This window comes from Canis lupus, chromosome 34 (genome assembly GCF_048164855.1).
Source record: "Canis lupus baileyi chromosome 34, mCanLup2.hap1, whole genome shotgun sequence".
NCBI lineage: Eukaryota > Metazoa > Chordata > Mammalia > Carnivora > Canidae > Canis > Canis lupus.
The window spans coordinates 14,199,391-14,218,579 of record NC_132871.1 but is presented as its reverse complement, the minus strand read 5'-3'; the positions used below and the strand labels follow the sequence as shown (position 1 = coordinate 14,218,579).

The window sequence follows — 19,189 nt, the reverse complement described above, 5'->3', positions numbered from 1 at the left end:
AATGGACTACAGTGTATTGAAGACACCTGACTTTTGCAGAGTGAAGGAGAATTTCCCCCAGAAACAGCCCTGACACTGCTCTTCTACCTTCCTGAGGGCATGTGAGGACAATGAGCTAGAGGCCAGTTAGGACACAACAAAAGCCATTGTGTTATTTTCTTTCCCATCTCCTTCTTCATCTTCTCTTTCATTTTTTCCTTTCCTGCATTTGCCCACATTTTTCTAAATTGCTTATCTGTTGTCACTTCCTGAGAAAAGAAAAAAGATTCAATTTTGTTGCATATTAGTGCTCATAAGTATGCCACCTGACTCCCTGCCCCTCAAAGCTATACACGTGTATATATATATATTTAACTATTTATAGGGGCACCTGAGTGGCTCAGTCAGTCAAGTGTCCCTCTCTTGGTTTTGGCTCAGGTCATGATCTCAGGGTTGTGAGATGGAGCCCCATGTTGGCCTCCGAGGTGGGAGTGGAGTTTGCTTAAGATTCTCTCTTTCCCTCTCCCTCTGCCCCTCCCCACCTTGCACGCAGCTTCACTTTCTCTCTTTCTCTCAAAAAAACCCCCAAACAACTATTTATAAAATTATATATATAATATATAATATACATATATACATATGTGTGTGTGTGTGAGTGTGTGTGTATTAAGGCATGGAATACTGATGGAAAGTCCATTTGAGAGTCAGTTAAAATGCATATGTATTTCTTCCTATGGCACCAGTTTAAAGTTGCTGTAATTTCAGGGCTGCCTATGTGTTTCATGTAAGACTGTATGATGCTGCTGCTGTTAAATATAGCAACCTCATTTGTCTTGAACCCTGGGTCAAGCTATTTTTCTGAGTAGGTATAATCATGACACTGTTATTTCATGAACGAGTATAGGGATTATGCATAGTAAGAGTCATTCTAGAATGAGCAAGGAATTGACCAGAATAAAGGGATATCATAAAAAAAGCAAGACTTCTTTCAATTTTCAACTAGGAGTTTGGTGTGTCTGTAATCTGATTTTGCAACAGTTGTTTTCCTTAAAGTAATTTGGATGCTATGTTGGTTCTAATTATTATGATTTCCTGTTTAGAACCCAGATACCTTCTTGATATGTCCCCAATACTGTATTTCTGGAAATGACTTCAACCAATTATATTAGCTCTTATTCCCTTGGTTTCAGTGTGGTTCACCAGACAGGAACCAGGCTGTCCAAGTGTGCAACGCAGATAGTACGAGGCAGTGGGAGGATAGAGTTTAAAATTATGCCAAGGTGCTGTGTGGTCTGAAGGCGAATCTAAGTGAAGGGATGTGACACGGCTGAGGGGTGGGGAGGGGCCATGTTTTTGATGTCCGAACTGTCTTGCCCACCTGGCCTTTCAGGGCTGATGTTGGTGGCTATATTTCATCTGATGCCAAGTCTGCTTCTGGTGTTTGACTGGTGAAGGTGACTGCTAGGACATCGATGATGAAATTTATCTTCAAGAAATTTCCTCTTAAATGTAGTGGATGTCGCAACACTAGGACAAATCTGAGAAGAGTCTTTATGGGCTCCTTAATGTCGCTACTATTATAAATTATTATGCCTTATTTACAAAGCCCTTTCCGTATCATACAGCAGGCCTCATTATTCCCATTTTACAGATGTTTAAACTGAGGCATGGAGAGGTTTGTACATGTGTTAAATGTTGCTTACAGAGTAAGCAGTGGAGATGGGATTGGCACCCCAGTTCCCTGACCCCATTTTGTCCTGTTTCTGTGTTTCCCCCGTGATTCCACATTCTGTGCAGTGGTGGTGGCAGGGGCTCATGGGAAAATGACATGGGTGTTCAGTGCCCTCAAGGTACCTTCTGCGCTCTGAATCTGCCAGAGAAGCAACACACTCCAACACACTCCACACTCCAAAGCTGTCCCCCAGGGCTATGTGCCCTCTCCCCGTACACATATTGGCTGTCAAGGAACTAAGGAAGTTACACAGGAGAGGGATTTTTATAACATCTGAAATGACCTGCTCAAAGATCCAGAAACATTATCTGGCTGCACAGGGTTAGCTGGGAGTTAAGGCATTTGGCATGGAGAAAACACATTTTTCTCCGGAGCCTGTTTCAACCATCATCCCTGTGTCTAAGTCTTGAAAATGGAGAGAAAAAGAAGGCCAACCTACCTTGGGCCAAATTAGGGTGTGTGTGTGCATGTGTCTCTCCTTCTTCCTCCTCTGAAACTGAAGACAAGGGACATTATTCTATGGTGTCTTGTCCTGTTGTTCCTCACCTTGACCTGAACAGAGCTGTGCCTCTCCCCCTCTTCCAGAAGGGTTGCAAAGGGTCGTGGACACAACACACTGCTGGCGGCGGGTGAAGTCTATAAGTCTGGTGTCGCATCGACCTGCTGCCCCCAACCCCCACGGATTCTGGGACCTCAGCCACTTACTTAACTTTCCTTGAACTGTCATGTCTTTGGCAAGAACAGTAGGGCAATAATGACTGACTTTGTGGAATTGCTGAGAAGATGAAATGAAATGAGATATGCCATGTGTCCCTCTTCTATGCAGCCAACAGTAGGCACCTGGTCACTTTGACCATGGGAAAGATGACCTGCTTGGTTGGCTGACGTTTGCCGGAAGGCACCTTGATTGGTTCAGGAAGGAAATTGGGAGGAGAGCGTGTCAACCTCAAATTTTTCATCAGTTCAGTTTATCTTTTTTTTTTTTTTTTAAGATTTCATTTATTTACTTGAGAGAGAGAGAGAGAGCACAAGCAGGGGGAGTGGAAGAGGAAGAAGCAGGCTCCCTCTGAGCAGGGAGCCCGATGTGGGGCTCGATCCCAGGACCATGGGATTATGACCTGAGCCGAAGGCAGATGCTTAACCGTCTGTGCCACCCAGGGGCCCCAAATTCAGTTTATCGGACATATATTTAGAGTATCTTATATAGGCCAGGCACTGAGTGCCCAGAAATGAACAAGGGAGAGCTCTGCCCCTAGCAGAAGTGTAAAAGTACTTTTTGGGGCAGTGGGTTTTAATTATGACCCTCGGTAGGAGCTATCACAGTGCAGTACTCACTCACACACGTAGTATTTATATGAAAACTTAAAGGTTTCTTGAAACAATACTTGTACTTGCATGCAAAGCATTATGATATTTTTATGCTATTTTATTTTGTTTAAAATGCTGATGGTGACTCACTGCATTGATTTTATGTCTGCTTATGGATCACAGCCTTCAGTTTGAAAAATACCGACTCTGACCTTCTGTATGACCAGGGCTGGCAGGAGCCCTGGTGAAAACTGCATGGAAGTGTAGGAAGGTGACCACTCAGAGGGGCAGGAGTGGGTCTGGATCTTTTTTTAATTTTTATTTATTTATGATAGTCACAGAGAGAGAGAGAGAGAGAGAGAGGCAGAGACACAGGCAGAGGGAGAAGCAGGCTCCATGCACTGGGAGCCCGACATGGGATTCGATCCCAGTCTCCAGGATCGCGCCCTGGGCCAAAGGCAGGCGCCAAACCGCTGCACCACCCAGGGATCCCTGGATCTTGATTATTCTAAGCCAGTCTGGAATTCCATCCCCTTTGATGATTGGTTTAGGGATGGACATGTGACACAATTCTAGCCAATGAGATAAGAAGGGAGATCTTAAGTGGAGATCCTGGGAATGGCTTTCTCTGGTCTAAAGAAGGGGCATTAGGAAGTGGCATTCCTTTTTCTGACCCTGGGCACTGTTGTCTACATGTGTTACCTGGGGCAGGGCCATAATTAAGTACAGGAATAGAATATGCAGGCCCCAAACCTGACCATCAGAGAGTGATGGAAAGGAGAGCTGATGAATTCCCAGCCACTGAACTAACCAACTTTGGAATTGTCCTACTTTTGGACCAGTTATATGAAACAATGTATTTTTTTTTCTTATTGTTTAAGCTTTTTCTAGTGGGGTCTCTGTTATTTCTATCTCAAAGTATAGACTGGTTTACCTGTCTCTTGCTTCTGGAGCATGTGCTATAAACTTTTAACTTTGACTCACCGGGGAACCAGTAAAATTAAATTAAAGCCACTAAACTATTCCTTCAATATGGTGTTTAGTCAGGTTCACACCATATAAATGGACACTTTCTAATTTTTTTTTGTAAACTGTGAAATGACTGAATTGATCTTAAAATTTTAGTTAACCAATGCAACAGGGGATCCCTGGGTGGCTCAGTGGTTTAGTGCCTGCCTTTGGCCCAGGGCATGATCCTGGAGTCCCAGGATCGAGTCCCACATTGGGCTCCCTGTGTCTCTGCCTCTCTCTCTCTCTCTCTCTCTCTGTGTGTGTGTCTCTCGTGAATAAATAAATAAAATCTTAAAACAAAAAACTCAATGCAACAAATAATTCAGCTGTGTGATTTGGGGCAAGTTACTTAACCTCTCTGTGTCTCAGTTTCTTCATCTGTTTATAAAACAGGAATATCAAATTAGAGATGATTCTCAAGTCTAAGATTTGTGATGCTGTAGTGTAGTATCTAAGTAAACTCCTACAGAGAAGGGAATTTGCTTTTAAGTGGCTGTCATGACTATTAGTGGGGCCTTCATATTTGAATAGGAAGTCTTATTTTGGAAGTTGGGTCATGATGGTGGTCATGTCTTGAGATTTGATAAGATATGGCTAAGAATCAGAGGATCTAGATACGATGGCCATAAAAACCTCACAGGCAACATCATTCCTGTGTATACAGTTGTCTTGGACACTTTACTCTCTATGGGCATCTATTTCCCCTCCTATTTAATTTTTTTAAATTTTTTTTAATTTTTATTTATTTATGATAGTCACACAGAGAGAGAGAGAGAGGGAGGCAGAGACACAGGCAGAGGGAGAAGCAGGCTCCATGCACCGGGAGCCTGATGTGGGATTCGATCCCGGGTCTCCAGGATCGCGCCCTGGGCCAAAGGCAGGCGCTAAACCGCTGCGCCACCCAGGGATCCCTCCCCTTCTATTTAATGAAGATAATAATACCTTATCTGTTGACTTTTCAAGGTGATATAAGAATCAAACGAAGGAAAATAAGTAAGAGCACTTGGTCAGCCATTAGTGTGCTATGTAAAATTTTTTTTTTTTTTTTTTTTGCTGTTTTGATGATGTTAAACCATAAATGTGCATCTAGCTTTTGAAATTCTGTGCTGTGTCTATAACAAACTCTGAGAAACTATTTAGATCCGATTTTCTGCTGGAGAAATAACTGCTCCTCGGCTATGCCCTCTGGCTCTCTTTCCTCTGGGCCTTCCTAAAACTGTTTGTGGCTGCATAGCAGACACAGTCCACTGGTTTTATTCCACAACTTAACTCATTTACTGATAAATAACTTCCATTATTTCGAGACCAAGGGAACTGAGCAAATGACAAATGTCTTCAGGGGTAAAGAGGTGAGTTTGGGGTTGAGTATAAACCTGTCTAGAGTTGACTTTCTCTTAGAAAAACCCAATCTTTTCTTCGAAAGAAATCAGAACACCTGGTGATCCTCAGTAGGCAAGTCAATGAATTAGGTAGGCCTAAATAAACAAACATGTTGATTTGGTGTCGCCTGACAATGCGGTCTGGTTTTAAAATGAAAGGGGTCTAATTTAATTATTTCAAACTAAATGTGTGGAGTCAGGCTCTTCTTTGCTTTTTCTCCCCCAGTATGAAATTCTACAGGTCTTACTCATTCTTGCTGGTGATCTAACCTAAAGTACTGAGAGATTAAATGATTTCCCTAACTAGTGAGTGTCTCTTACAAAACCCGTCAGTCGAACTGAGGTGCAATGCCTGGGCTCTGCTCCTAATGACCATCCCACATGTCTCTATAAATAGACCATTATTGAATGCTTTTTATCAGGCTTGAATTGGACAACAACCATGACTCTCAACTTTCCTTCCTTCCCTCTCATCTGATTTTAAATTATCTCTGACAGTCAGGATATGATAAGTCTACTGTGTTCAGAGTTCAGAGTTCTGAACACAATTTTCCAACATAAGGCAGGCTAGAAATACATATTTTAGACAAAACATGGAAATCCTACCAATTGGTGGTGAATTCCCTCTGAGTTTCTCTCTTCCCTTTCAGGAAACATGGCTCAGGTCTCCTGTCCTTGTTAACACCAGCTTCTCCGGTCTGGCTCTAAATCATTGCCTTGGCAACGCCACTTCCCACGGTCCACAAAGCCTTGGACAGCCAGTCTCTATTTTGCCTTTGTCTCCTATTCATTGGCCAGTAGGGTACTAAAGCCTGTGACCTGGCTCATCCCGGCTTTGTTTTGTCCGAACTCTTTTGTGCAAAGAGGAAAACCAGGATTTTGAAGCATGCTCTGGGCTGGGCTGGCATAGTGCATTGCAAAATAAATCACAACTCCTGTATTTTAGACCAGGTGGACATGAGCACTTTTCATAGATAGGAGAGGCTGGCCAAAACAGGACCGGGGTGGGACGGGGTCATCCTTTTTAGATTGCCTCTTTTCTCTTTCTAATACGCCCTGAGTTCCTTTCCCTTCCAGGCAGCTGCTGAGTTGAAGTTGTCCCGCAGCAAGCATCCTGCTCACATGCCCACCCTGACTGTGCAGATTGGGCAAAGCCCGTATCTTTCCAACCGGCATGCGCATACGATGATTGATCATGAACTCTGCAAAAGTCAGGAGAGGAGGCTTAATTTAGTAAAACGAATTATGATGTAAACACAACCTAAGTTTATAACCAAGAGTTTCGTCTTCGTTGAGCAAGGCTTTACAACTGGTTGCAAAGGGGAACAGAACTAACATTTCCTGAGAGGCCCCTATGCGCCGGGCTCGTTAATTCTCACAACAACCCTATGAAACAGGTATTATGTTTGTCTCACCCCTCACCCTTTGGGAGTTGTGCCAAGAAGGAGTGGCGGTAGGGGATGTTGATGCTGGCAAGGAGCAAGAAGGGGATTTCAAAGGCAATATCTGAGCTGCAGGACACGGAATTGTCCTGGGAGTCATCCCTGGTGAGTAGCTATACCCAGCAGGACTTGGATACCAGGGGTACTTTCCATAAGCACTCGGAAAACACACTGGATCACCCCATCAGCTCATGTGGACCTAAACTCCATGCCTAGGATGTGGGACACAGTTGGTTCAATCACCCACGTCTTATAACAACACCGTGATTTTTAAGATCTGTGTCCTAGCTTTAGCCGCTTTAACAGAATACCAGCGGCTGGTGGCTCGAACAACAAACACTCACTTCTCCTGGGTCTGGAGGCTGGGATGTCTAAGCATGAGGTGCTGGCAGACCTACCACCTGGTGAGGGCAGTCTTCTTGGTTTGCAGGCATCTTCTTGTTATATCCTCACATGACCGTCACAAAAATCCTCTTTCTTGTGCTTCTTTTTATAACAGGATAAGCCCATGCATGAGAGCTACATTCTCATGATCTAAGTACTTCTTGATGCCCCACCTCCTACACCATCCCTTGGGGCAGAGTGGGGGGATGTTAGGATTTCAACATATGCATTTTGGTGGGGGCATAAACATTAAATCCGTGATAACGTGGTTTCAATGTCTCTGAATGTATCAGATTAACCAAAGGTACTTGAGTATGGATCCATCCATGTGACCTGAATTTTCCATTTTGTCTGGCCGGTAATAGCTTAGGAGTTGAGATAGGGGAAGGAATCTTCCTCTGTAGAAAAGATCTACACCCAAGGGGCAATAGGGTATGGTGTTTACAAGCATGGATTTAGTGTCCATGTTTTTGGATCCAGATGGAGGCTTATCATCCAAGTTCTCCTACTCGTTTCTTGTGTGGTATTAGGCAGTTACCTTGATGCTTCAGTCTCCTCATGTATGAAACGAGGATGATGAATATGATGCTTCCCCCCTACAGAAGTTGTGAAGACTAAATGAGTTGATACATCCAGCTTTCAAAGCAGCGCTTGCCATTTAGCAAACCCCTTACACGTATTTGCTGTTACTGTTGCTATGGTGCCTGTGATGGTTTGCTAGGGCTGCCATAACAAAGTACACAGACTGGTTGGCTCAAACAATAGCAATTTATTTTCTCAGCTCTGGAGGCTAGAAGCCTGGAGATCAGGGCTGAGTTTCTTCTGAGGTCCATGAGGGAACACTTGGTTCCAGGCCTTTCTCCTTGGCTTGTAGATGACCATCTTCTCTCTGTGTTTGCATATGGTCTTCCTTCTGTGCTTGGGTCAGTGTCCACATTTCCTCTTCTTATAAGGATGTCATCCATATTGGATTCGGACCCACTCGAATGGCCTTATTTTTAACTTACTTACCTCTTTAGAGACTCTGTCTCCAAAAAAGGTTATTTTCTGAGAAGCTAGAAGTTTGCAATTCAATAAGACATTTTTGGGAGACAGAATTCAGCTCATAACAATTAACCCTTGTCTAAACAAGGTTCTTGGTAAAAATTGCTTTTAGAAAAAAATTTATTCTCGTGAAGTTGCCTTTTCTCCCCAATTCTGAGTAACCTATGTAAGTTTTCTGCCTTTCTCGTGTTATCTCCTACTTACAGAATGTATTTTTAAAGTTTCTTTTTTTTTTAATTTTTATTTATTTATGATAGTCACAGAGAGAGAGAGGCAGAGACATAGGCAGAGGGAGAAGCAGGCTCCATGCACCGGGAGCCTGATGTGGGATTCGATCCCGGGTCTCCAGGATCGCGCCCTGGGCCAAAGGCAGGCACCAAACCGCTGAGCCACCCAGGGATCCCCAGAATGTATTTTTAAAACCCACATAGATATCTTGGTCAAAGTTCTATGAATGCTGTACAGGATGGATTCCATGGTACCTTCCCCCAAGGAAAAGTCCATGGAATTATAGGTCAAGCAGTAACTCAATGCCTAAATGTAGGGCAGGATCATTATAATATACCTAAGCCACTTTTGGTAGACAACTTTATTATTTTATGATTGGTAATTAACCAAGAGCATTTGCTTTTTCAACGGGTTATTAGTTAGGAAATACCATGCCAGTCAAGTTCCCAAATGCTGTTGGCTGGCAGGAAAAGGTACATCTGTGTGTGAGCTGGGACTGCTCAGGGATGGCTGTATACTGGTGGAATTTACCTGGGGTTTGACAGTCTGCAGGTCAGTCATTTTCATCCAGGCTGGGTATGTTAGGTAAGATTCTTGGGGTGGCAAATATCGGAAACCAACTTCAGCTAGCTTAAGCAGAAAAAGGGCTATTTTGGGAGGATACTAGGAAAACTCACAGAGTCCTGGAAATCACTGAATTCCCAGGTTTCAGGGAGCCTGGGGACCAAGGCAGGAGTTCCAGGCCTGTGCTTTTCCATTTGCCCTTCCAGGCCATTTTCTATCCTTATCTTGCTTTGTGCTTCAATGGTGTGCATCAGTGGGCTCTGTGGACCACATCAATGGCCTCCTACTCCCTTGACTTTTGGTTGGGTTTGGCCAATGATGTATCCTGGCAGGAGCTCAGAGAAAGAATGGAGAGTGTGGTCAGGGTATTATTCCTCCCTGTAAATCCTACCTTGGGAAATGCCTTGGGATGGCCAAGTCTCTAGGCCAGCAGTCACAGGTCATCTTACGGTGGCCTTTTCAGCATGACTCTCTCCTTTTACGTTCTAGTAACTCTTCTTTCCTTTCATTTCTTTGGCCTTACTGTGGTAACAGCTGTTTTTACCACCCCCAGAGAGCTGCACTACCATTTGTAGTTTCCCTACACTTTGATTAGTGCTGTGCTGGGCCACATCAGAAATATCAGTAGTACAGGGTCTGCCTTTACTTAAAGTGTTGACATTTTGTTTATCATAGGCTTTTTTTTCTTTTTTTGGTGTTAACTTTGATTTTTTAAATTATTGCATTAAAATATTATTTGTCTCACTTGCTGAGATTTTCAGAGGCCAGTGCCTCACTCACTTTACCCTGGTCCTAACCTTGCAAGACATTTTTGTAAATGGTCTCATTATAAAAATCCTCCTCTCTGAGCAAGCAGTTTGTGTCCTGATAGGACCCCGACTCATTCAGAAACCTTCTCAAAAGCATAGATTGGAAATCATTGACTGTCAGGCAATATTTTACCGAAGACGTGATTTATATGACTGGTACAGCTTTGAAATTTAGTTGACAAGTTAAAAAAATTGGAAGGCCTTCAACATAAAAATCTAGATTTCAGGTTTCTCTTGAAAAAATAAAATAAAATAATATGACAACATTAGGTCCCTTTCCTGCAGGGCAACAATTGGCTGGAACTGAGTAGAAGCTGACCCTTCAGACTGGGCATGTCTCCCCTGTTGGATACAGTCCCCACCACTCCCTAGTAACCCCCAAACACAGACTGCTAGTTGCTGTTATCACAGTGGACTGTTTTTATCACACATGGCCTGCTTGCCCAACTAACCCCTGGAGGGAACTGATTTTGAGATACTTCCTCTAGCTTGGTGCTAGACTCCACCTCCAACTCCCAACTTCCTTAACTTCTGGTTCAAACATGACATTCCCAGGAGAGTGGATCAGATTGTCTCAACTTGAAGTGAGTAGCCGCCCCAGCACTAAGCAACTGTGATCACAAGACCCGATCTTGTGGTTGAGCCCTTGCTGGGGACCCATTCCTGGAGATGGAAAGTGGAGATTTCTAGAGAAGAGGAATTGCTTCCAGAAAGGAAGGGCCTACTACCCTGTAGTGCTAGCGGTTGGATCAAAGTAATATTGCACACATTTTATACTTTACTTAAGCTTTAGTTATTCAGAGTAAGTAGCCAACACTGTCCCTTTTAGTGAATTCTGCAGATTAAGTGCTTCCAAGTACAAAAATGGCAAAAATGGATGCAACTCGAATTTTATTCTTTATGTGAGTGGTGTCGGTGAGAAGGAGTGGGGATGTGTTTATGAGCCACAGGCTGGTTCTCTAAAATTACATGTAGGACACAGATGGATAGCGATATAGTTTGAGGCTGATGGTCTCATGTACCTGAAATCCCAGGCTAAGGATGGCAAGTGTGTGAGCCTTTGATCCTCCCTCTTGAGTGGCCCTTAGCAGATGTTGCTGATATGCTGTGGGAACCCTTGCCGCTAAGGGTCAGGATCCTTCTCAACACAGTGGTCCAGGAAGGCGGCACTAAGCAGGTAGCACGTGAAAAAAACACATTTGCCATTCCTGCCCAGACGGCTCTCTGGGGGCTTGTCGTGGAGCCTCCTCGAGCTGCTGGGGATCACTTTATTGGCACATGTGAGAATTTGGATGGAGACCACAGTTCTGAGCAGATTAGAGCAGGATGCTTTCAGGTCATCAGGGTGGCTCAGCCTTCTGGGGTCTTGCTACAAACCCAAGGAAACCAGTCTATGCCCTGTCCTCCAAGACGCCTCCAACAGACATAGGCTGCTGTCAGGCAGGTAAGTGATTCTGCTGGGTCACAGTTGGGAAGGTGAGGGAGTGAGCAGTCAGAGGCCTCTGGAGTCAGGCTAGGAGGGGACTCTTCAGAGGGTCCAGAAAGCATGACTCCCTGGGTCCTGGGCCAATGGTCCAGCTGAGGAAGGGCCATCAGAGACGCCTGCTTCTTTACTCCCAGTGTCGTGGCTCTCCAGCCACAAACATTGCACAGGCGGGTATACAGCCAAACCTGACCTTATTCCCTCCTGCCTCTTCCTTGTTTCCTGATAGTAAGTAAATAATCAAATGTGGGTTGATTTTGTTTGAATGAAAGCCTTGGAATTAAACGCTTGGTCCCCCAAGGACACCTGTGTGTCCTATTATCTAGGGGTCATCTCTTGATTACATGGATCCTCTCTCGTGCCAGCCCTCCCCCAACCCTCTGCTCTGAGAAAGGCTTTGGAGCAAGCAGGTACGAGGAGACTGGGGCTGTTTCTATTAGGCTGGGTGCTGCATTCGAGTGTCTTTGCATCTCTGGGCCTTGGTCAACTCATCTTTAAAATATGGGACTCAGGATTGGTGACTGAGTTCCCCTGAGCAATTACTGAGACTTACTGTGTGCTTGGAGTGGCACTAAGAGTTTTATATATATCCTCTCATTTAGTTCTCACAAAAACATGCTGAGGTAGTTAATAATGTTATCCCCTCAGTCAGTTACTATCCAGTTCAGCTGCTTATACAGAAATGTCCCAAGCAGTGATGGCTTCATTAAGATAGAGGTTTATTTGCCTTTCCTGTCTATGTAAAAAATAAACCATCTGGATGTAGGCCGGGCCACTATTGATGTGGTGGCTCCATGGCATCATCAACATATCATCTTTTTCCTCCACCATCCTCAGCACATGGCTTCAAGGTCACAAGGTCCAAGATAGCTGCAGTAGCTCCGGTCATCACATGTCTCTTTCAGGCAACTGGAAGCGGGAAGAGAGGATAAAAGAACCACTTTTTTTGAAATTTAAAAAATAATTGTTAAGGGCCACCTTATTTTATTCTAGAAATCCCAACAATATTTCTGTTTACATTTCATCGGTCAGAATTTAGTTACACGTTGACACCTAGCTGCAAGGGAGGCTAGAATGTAGTGTCTTAGTTTCCCAGCCAGCAATGTAAATGTTTGAGTTCTAAGGAAGAAGATGAGAGAGGATATTGGAGTTTCTTCACATCATGTTTGACCAGTGAGCCAGCAGGGCACAGGTTGGTTAAAGCCCTAAGACGTAGAGTTGTTGGTGGTGTTGGTGATTGAGGCAGGATTTGGAGCCAGTCCATCTGCATGTGGAGCCTGTGGTCTTCTGTGCTGTACGTTCTATGCTCTTAGGTCCACCCTGGAATTCCCTTACTGCTTCTTTGCCCTAATGAGGGGCTTCACGTAGCCTTCAGCTCTGAGCTCTCATTTTCTTTCTGTGTCAGAAAAGTCCCTCATTGAGGTTTCACGTTCGACCACCTCCAAGATGCAGGGAATTGGGCAGGGCTGCAAGCTTGAGGCCAGATTGTCCTTCATCAGGGGTCTTCTATCACTAGGAAGGCACAGAATGCCGGTGGGGTCTCCTATGCCACGCAGGCCCAGCCCTCACCCCTGTAGCCCCTAGTCACCTCAGCATCCCTGAGCTCCCTCTGTGGTGTTCCCAAATACCCCACCGTGCCCTCAATTGCCAGCCTCCTCTCCTAAAGGAATAACTCCTAACTCCTGGAATAAATTGGTATCTCTCTTCTTGGAGTGTTCATATTTAAGGAAATGAAGGAGAAATTTTCTTACCATAGAATTTCAGATGAGTTTTTTTTTTTTTTTCTTTTACTTTTTGGACATGGGAGGTTCTTCCTAAGCAAAGCCCTTAAGACCACTGTTGACTCCTATTCAGGCTTTCTTGTCACCCAAGCCACTGCTGGGAGCTTCCATCCCCTCCTCTTCTCTTTTTGTCTATTCAGCGTGGTCCAAGAGCTAGACACTCAAGCTTTGTAGGGGACCAGCAGCATCAGGATCACCTAGGAATTGTTAGAAACGCAGGGCCTCAGACCCCACGTTATACATCCTGAATCAGCATCGGATTAAATAAGGCACATCACATGCCACCAAAGCAGTAGCCTAGGTCAATGTAGTTTTTAGTGAGTGATTATGAATTGAAGAAATTCACCTAAGTAAGAGTTTACTTATTAAATACATTGCTTGCTTTATTTTTTTTTAAAGATTTTGTTTATTTATTTGACAGAGAGAGAGAAAGAGAAAGAGAGAATGAACAAGCAGGGGCAGGAGCAGAGGGAGAAGCAGATGCTGAGCTGAGCGGAGAGCCTGATGTGAGGCTCGATCCCAGGACCCTGAGATCGTGACTTGAGCCGAAGGCAGCCACTTAACCTGCTGAGCCACCCAGGTGCCCCACATTGCTTGCTTTAGAAGAAACTAGAATGAGAAAAAGAAAGCAAGTAAAAATCAGGTACTGACATAAATAATTGCCATTTTTGGCACAGCCATGGACCTCTATCTGCCCAGTACATCATGCAAATGTCAACAGTTCTTTGATTGACTGAGGTATTAGAAAGGAGAACTGGACAAGAGTAGATAAAAATTCTCACGCTTAGATTTCTTCTTATGATTCCCTTGAAAAACTACCCAAATCTGTGCACTTGAATCTCCAAATGGTGTTTACAAACCAAATAAGCTTGGCGATTTGGGTTCACATAATTGGCCAGTTTTGCTAAGAGACTGCTGAAAGCACCGCTGTCCAAACAACAATTTTAGTTTAAGGGTACAGTCTAGGTTTAAAAGCCAACATGTGACTCACTTTAAGATTGTTAAAAGCTCAGAGGAGAGAGCTGTCGGACTCTCAATCTCTTTGTTTTTATATCCCATCGTTGTCCAGATGCTGGAAGAATAACAGAGCTATTTATTTCTGTGAGCCCAAGCTTCAATTGTGGAGAGAGCCTCAAAGAATTTCACATTTGGTACTTTTGAAATGCTCCCCTCCAGGTTTTTCATGAACAGCGAGGTTCATGAAGAGATTTTTTTCTTACGTAAGGCGGCAGCTTGACATTGTGGTTATAATGGATTGTGGATTGTCAGGACCTGACCAGCTGGGTTCACACCCAGCCTTTATCAAGCTCTGTGAGGGCAAAAATAACCTACTAGCTGCCATGAGTATGGAGTGAATTCAAGACTCAGTCCAGTGTCTGACAGGTAGCAAGGACTACGTGAGCATTTCGCTGTTGCTACGTCTTCCTACGATGCCTCATCTGTAGACATCTGGCTCATGCTCTTCATCTTACAAAGGTGGAGGTGGAGACCTAGAGAGATTCAGGGTCTGTCTGCTGCAGGGCCCGAGTTGGGAGCCTTCCTTGTTCTCCCTGCTTTCCTGGGGGTGGCTCTATGCTGGGTCATCCCCCCCCAGCAGCTCTGTGGGGATTCTTTTCCTCCTACTCCACTTCACACATGTGTTTCGGGGCCCCAGGAGGAGGGTCAATGGCAAGAACAGAATCTATGACTGATTCACGTCCTGCATTTTCTTTGCATGTTGACATCTCTCCTCAACCCCATTCAAATTTATTTTCACTTTTTCTTTCTTCTTCTTCATTTTTTAATCCCTGACCGGGCAGGTACGGTATATAGGACTCGCTGGAAGCCAAGCTGGTTTGTGACATCTGGGACACTAGACCTGCTACGTCAGCTGCTACGAACGGCGGAACTGTTTTAAGTGACTACACTCAAAACTATTCCTTCCCCAGGGTTTTGATAATTCCTCCTGCCAATTATAGCACTTTGCGGAGATTAACTAATTAATCCTCACCACACACCCAAGAGACAAAATTAAAGATAATTCTTTCACACGTGTAAAGCACTTTTATCTAAGGATTACTAGCACCGAGGCATTTGTCTCCCATGACAACGTTGCAAGTCTCAGAGATGACAAAGACGATCGTTACCATTTCGGGAACTGGGAACAAAGAAAACTCTCCCCTCTAGGACCCAGAAGAGGACACTGGGGGTGGGGGGATGTCTCAGAACAGGTACACGTTGGCAAGTTTGGCACTGGAGTGCTATGCCTGCGTTCCTGGGGTCCGAATGGGAATGTCCAGGTGGGGCTGTGACCCCTCTGGCCACCCTTCTTCATGCTGTCCATAAAACCCCAGGGAGCTGCAGAGCGAGAGGTGGTTCCACGGGGGTATCCCAGCCCGTGTTTGGCTTCCTCCTCTCCCCCCTTGTCTCCAAAATGCGGGTTCCACATGCTATTTGCCAAGTTCTGTCTGGCACTGAGATGAAGTGGAGCCAGTAGGCCAACGCCGTGGGGAAGGGAGAGCCTGAAAACAACATTGCAAACGGAGGACCTCCAGGGAGAGGAGGTAGGTGGGGTGGGAGGGAGACAAGCCAGTCTGCCAAAGCTCTGGAAACAGCATCTGGGGGGAAAGAGGGGGAAAAGAGCCATCTGTACTTCATGACCCGGCGATGGGTGTGCTGTGATTTCTTTGTAATTCTTTGGCAGTGCAGATGCGTGCTCCTGAGAGCCGCTGAGGCCGGGGACTGCATCGTCCTGCCTGCCGGCGCGGGGGCTCCCCCCAGGGGGCTCTCACACGGCGATGGAGACGCGAACGGTCCCTTCGGAGACACGTCTCCCATAAAGGCCAAGCAGTTGCCTTTCTTCTAAGCCTCCCATCATTGGCATCAGACAACACTCCTGGAAGCAATTGCAGGTTTCCCCTCCTGATGACAGCTGCACCTCCGGAGCTCAGAGCCCTGGGCCTGCGGGGCCTGGTGCCCCCAAGGCTGCTGCAGCTCCCGCCAGGCCTCTGAGCACTAGGGGTGTCCGGAGGAGAGGCCCTTGCTAACCTCGAAATTCAAGAAAGAGAAAATAAGACTATACCTTTACAGAGATTTAAAAAGCCTGATCTTATTTAAACCTTCTGACAAGCATGTAAAGCCAGGGGGTAAATGGACGCCTCTTCTTTTGGCCAGCCCAACATCGCTTTCTCTGGGAAACTGACTTTTTCTTTTCTTTTCTTTTCTTTTCTTTTCTTTTCTTTTCTTTTCTTTTCTTTTCTTTTCTTTTCTTTCCTTTTCTTTTCTTTTCTTTTCTTTTTTTTTCTTTAAGATTTTATTTATTCACGAGGCACACAGAGAGAGAGAGAGAGAGAGGCAGAGAGAGAGGCAGAGACACAGACAGAGGGAGGAGCAGGCTCCATGCAGGGAGCCTTACATGGGACTCGATCCCAGGTCTCCAGGATCACGCCCTGGGCGTGAAAGGCAGGAGCTAAACCACTGAGCCACCCAGGGATCCCAGAAACTGACTTATCTCCAATCATTGCATCCTGATAGGGCTGCCAGTCACAGGACTGTCCCCCTTCCCAACCCCTTCCACCCCCACCCCCACCTCCAAGGTCGGGCATAAGGCTCTGATTAGGCCACTGGACTCCTTAAGCTAGAGATTTGAAGCTTTGGGGAGATCCCCTGGGGAAGAAGAAACTTCCCCCCTGGGGAAGAACTCACAATGTTGAGTTGTGCAAAGAGACAATGCCCGTGGATACTTCTTACCAAGATCTCCAGGATGGCCCAAAGCTGGGCTGTTCAGCTCTTCTTTCCATCCTGTGAATTATTTTTGTCTCCTTCTAATACAGTTGTCTTTAGTTTCTGTGAGCTAGAGTCCACCAACGATGTCTTCCCTTAGAACAAGTGATGCAAGAGAACAAGGCAGAAACCATAGTGCCTCCTACGACCTGGCATCAGAAGTCATACGGCGTGACTGAAGGGAGGGAGATACGCAAGGGCACGAGTACCAGGAGGCCAGGGTCACTGGGACTATCTTGGATCTTGACCACCCCAAGCCCCTTCTCTTAAAACATGACTAAAATTTATCATGAAATATTAAAAAAAAAAAAAAGAAATATTTTTAGATGTATAAAAAGGATAAAAACAATTAAGTGGATACTTATGTGTCTACCACCCAGTTGAAGAAATAAAATATTATCAATTCAATTGACATTCCCTGTACCCTCATCCTGAGTACATATCCCCTCCCCTGTCCCACCGCCCTTAAAATACTAGTGTTCTGAATTTCATGATTATCCTTCCATGCATTCTTTTATATTTCCGCTACAAATTTATGTGTCCTTAAACAATATGTGGAGTGTTTGGCATATTTTCAAACTTTATTTATGATGGCATCCTGTAAGCTTCTTCTGCAACCTACAAAACCTTTTGTTTTCAGAGTTGTAATTGTGGGATCTATCTGCATTCATTGTATAGGTCGAGTTCATTTATTTTAGTCACTAAATAGCATTCCATCATCTTAACACGTCACAATTTATTTATCCATTCTCCAGTTGATGAACATTCAGGTTGCTTACATATATATATTTTTTTTTCTGGCTATTACACAACGTTGTTATGAGAGTTCTTGTAAAACTCTCCTTGTGCCCAGGTGCAAAAGTTTTTCCAGGGTGTAAATCGAAAAATAGAATGGGTATGTGCTCATATGGTGTGTGCACTTCAACTTCATTCATTATTTAATTCTCTAAAACAGTTGCATTAATTTATAATACTACCAACGATTAAGTTCCCTTTGCTCTTTATTTTATACTGTCAAATTAAAAATTTCATGCCAAGCAGATAGATGTGAAACAATATCCATTTATGGTTTTAATTTGCCTTTCCTTGACTATCCATGAGGCTTATTTTTTTTTTAAATATGTTTGGGTTTCTTCTTCTTAGCACTTATTGTTTACATCTTTTGTCAATTTATTAAGTTGCTACTCCCTTTCTTATTGATTTGAAAGAGTTCCTTAGGGCAGCCTGGGTGGCTCAGTGGTTTAAGCGCCCAGAGTGTGATCCTGGAGTCCTGGGATCGAGTCCTGTGTTAGGCTCCCTGCATGGTGCCTGCTTTTCCCTCCTCCTGTGTCTCTGCCTCCCTCCATCTCTCTCTCTCTCTGTGTCTATCATGGATAAATAAATAAAATATTTTAAAAAATAAAAAAGAAAGGGTTCCTTAGATTCTGGATACTAATTTTTGTCAATCATACATGTCGCTCACATTTTTTTTTTCTTGTCTAATATTTGTCTTTTTTTTTTAACCTTTCCATTGTCTTTGTTGAATAGAATTTTTAAGTCAATATAATTCAATGTATCAGTCTTCTCCTTTATATTTAATATGACAGAGACTGACAGTTGTCCATAACATCCGCCTCTCTCTTCTTTTCCAGTAACAGAGTTGTGGCTGGTCGTACTGTGGAGCGCTTCTAGAAGATTTACGTGTAGCACCTGCTTCACTTGCTTCTGAGAAAGTCTTTGTTTCTAGATGTCCACTCTCTCCCCCTGGAGCCGGCCAGAATGGTGACAACCAGAAAGCCTGGGAAACCTCATGCTGAAGTGCGTGGAGCTGCTGTCAGGCTGGCTCTGCCACTACCTGCAACTCTTTAGTTTAGTAGCCTAGTGTAATGAGGTCATATGACATTTTCTGTTTTCTTCCAAAAGTTTTCAAGTTTTCCTTTTCACATCTAGATCTTAAATATGCTTGGCCTTGGCTGTTATGATGGCCATAAATTATAGTCTTTTTTCAAATGAATAAACAACTATCCTGTTACCCAACATTTTTCCTTTTTTTTAATTCCCCGATGTGAATCCCAGAGAAATTAAGAGACAAGATCAAGTTCACACAGCTAATCAGTGAATTATAGGTTGTGTGAAGAGCTAGCATTTACAATTTTCTTCCCTCAAGCCCTGTGAAGTAGGAAGTGTCATCATTATTCCAATTTCACCCGTGAAAAAGTCATTGCTACACTGCTGGGGTGAGCACATCATCTCTGAGCCCTAGCTTCCCCGGCTGTGCCCTTTCCTCAGTCACCATGCCTTAAG

At 44.3% G+C, this 19,189-nt stretch overlaps 1 long non-coding RNA gene across 2 annotated transcripts in view; it reads left to right on the top strand.

Annotated features, from left to right (window-relative positions):
• Positions 1–18,922, top strand: part of LOC140624197 (uncharacterized) — a 153,155-nt gene extending 134,233 nt beyond the window's left edge. For both annotated transcript variants that reach the window (XR_012023711.1, XR_012023710.1), the window contains 3 exons: positions 13,566–13,787; positions 14,944–15,687; positions 18,538–18,922. This is a non-coding gene — a long non-coding RNA (uncharacterized lncRNA). The remainder of the gene's footprint in view (positions 1–13,565; positions 13,788–14,943; positions 15,688–18,537) is intronic.
• The last annotated feature ends 267 nt before the right edge of the window (positions 18,923–19,189 follow it).